Below are 2557 nucleotides of genomic sequence, written 5' to 3' on the forward strand. Positions count from 1 at the left end.
GCAATATAATAATTTGTTTTAGTAAAAATATATCAAATTTTTATTGAACATTTTTTATATATTTTTGTAAGGATATATTTTCTTTACCTCTCAAGCAGAGTTTAATCATTCACTTTATTCCCACCTTTTACTTACAAATATTTTATATGTTTATAATGGGAACACATTAGGGACTTAAAACACTGAAAGCAAAGTGAAAAGACCGTCCTCATTAGCATTAAGATATGAAACAAGTTAAATAATCAGTCAGCTCTACCTATGGCTAAAGTGTAAATAATATCTACATCAGGATAATAAACATTGAAGTTGATTTGGAGACTCAAGTTACCTGAATCCCAGCTTAGTGGGATGACAGGGATGTGTGACCATGTTGCCACGTATGTGGCAGAACTAGAGGTAGCAGATTTTATGCTACAACGTATTTCATCCAAATTTGTTCCTCTGGAACTCTCTGATGTAGGTAGACCGGTCAGGGAAATTGGCTGTAGCACATCTGTTCTGTTGAAGCTGCACAAGTGGTATACAGGGGCGCCTACTAAAAATGAGGCACCTGCCGGGGCACCTGGCGGCCTCAGTTGGTTAACTCCTGAATTCGGCCCAGGCCGTGATCTCATGATTCAGGAGTTCAAGCCCCACATCGGGCTCTGTGCTGACAGCTCAGAGCATGCTTGGGATTCTCTCTCTCTGCCCCTACCCCAATTGTGTTCTCTCTTTATTTCAAAATAAATAGATAAACTTAAAATGAAAAAAATGAGGCAGCTGAGGGCAGCTCTAATCGTTACCTTAAGGATGGTGTGTGACTGAATGACACAAAGTAAGTGACACAAATAAGAGACGCAGAAATTCTGCATTAGTGGAGTGGTAGTAATGAGAACTTTTCTTTTTAAAAAAAATTTTTTTTAACATTTATTTATTTTTGAGAGACAGAATGTGAGCAGGGGAGGAGCAGAGAGAGAGGGAGACACAGAATCCGAAGCAGGCTCCAGGCTCCAAGCTGCCAGCACAGTGCCTGAGGCGGGGCTTGAACTCACAAACCATGAGATCATGACCTGAGCCAAAGTCGGATGCCCAACCAACTGAGCCACCCAGGCCCCCCTTTTTAAAAAATTTTTTAAACATTTTTATTTAAATGAGAACGTTTCCATAGCTAGCGAGTCGTCAGTCATGAAGAAATCCAGAACTGATGAACTGCATGCTCCAAAGATGTGAAGAAACTAGCTACTAACCATAAAAGGATGAATCCAAGGCCAACTACATTCTGTTGAAGGTTTAATAAAATCTTGATGCTAATATACCAGGGTAAAATGGACTATGTATTCATTCTTGGTGCCCATTATAAGAGGGAGATGAAAGGTTATCAAACTTGCAGTTTACCTTAGACACTCACAAGTTTAGATGGGAACCAATAACTCTATTTAACACAAACTTCCCTCCTAGGGAAAGAACCAATGCCAATTTGATTCACCAGTCTTACCTGGTTCTTAGCACAATGCCAGGACATCTTAGGGACTCAATAAATAATGGATTCAATTAATAATTCACAAGTGAATCAATGAATGATGAATGAATGAATACATGGATAAATTTGGAAGCATCACAGGGGGTTATGAAGCCTTAGGCAGCAATCTTGAAATTATAAGAGCAAGGAGATATTTCAGCTTCACTTTGGAAGAATACTCACTATAAGAGTAGCAAACAGCTGGCTGAACAGATGTTTTTGAAGAATCAGATTTGGATTTCTAGTCCAAGCAGAAGCTGAGCATTGGAATAATGGGCTCTTGGCAAGGCATAAAGCAAATCTCTTGAGGATATAATTGAGGATATTTATCCATAAGCTAACTGCCCTGTTCACCGTGCTTTGCACTGAGTCCAGAGGGGAGGCTTGTCCTGAAAAAAGAGTAAAACCAGTCACGATAGATCATTGACATGCTCAGACTTCATATCTATATGAAGTCTGTTCAACTATATGAAGTAACACAAAAGCTGATAACTTGTATAGATTTTGCATATTTTGAGGTATGAATTTATTTTTTAAATCTTTTTGTTTATTTCTGAGAGAGACAGAGAAAGAGAATAAGCGGGGGAGGGGGGGGGCGTGCAGAGAGAGAGGGAGACACAGGATCCAAAGCAGGCTCCAGGCTCTGAGCTGTCAGCACAGAGCCCAGCGCTGGGCTCGAACTCATGAACTGTGAGATCATGACCTGAGCCAAAGTGGGGTGCTTAACCGACTGAGCCACCCAGGTGCCCTCCAGTATGAATTTGAAGTGGCAGTCCTCTGAGCTGCTGAGCAGTTGCAAGTCACTTAGCTTAGGAGTGAGTTTATCGCCCTTGGGAGCCAACATCTCAATAGGACTTCCTTTCCCACTTCCATGAAGCAGAGAGCGTTGCATTTCTTTCAGTCGTTCATGGATCCACAGCCTGGGACATAGTCACAACGGTAGAAACACTCCCCCATATCCCATGGAGTCTCAAAGGAAATTGATCACTATTTTCTTCAAATACTTAACTGTCGAATGTATAATAATTATTATTGTAGAGATTATGATTGATACAAGAC

This window comes from Prionailurus bengalensis, chromosome B3 (genome assembly GCF_016509475.1).
Source record: "Prionailurus bengalensis isolate Pbe53 chromosome B3, Fcat_Pben_1.1_paternal_pri, whole genome shotgun sequence".
Taxonomy (NCBI): domain Eukaryota; kingdom Metazoa; phylum Chordata; class Mammalia; order Carnivora; family Felidae; genus Prionailurus; species Prionailurus bengalensis.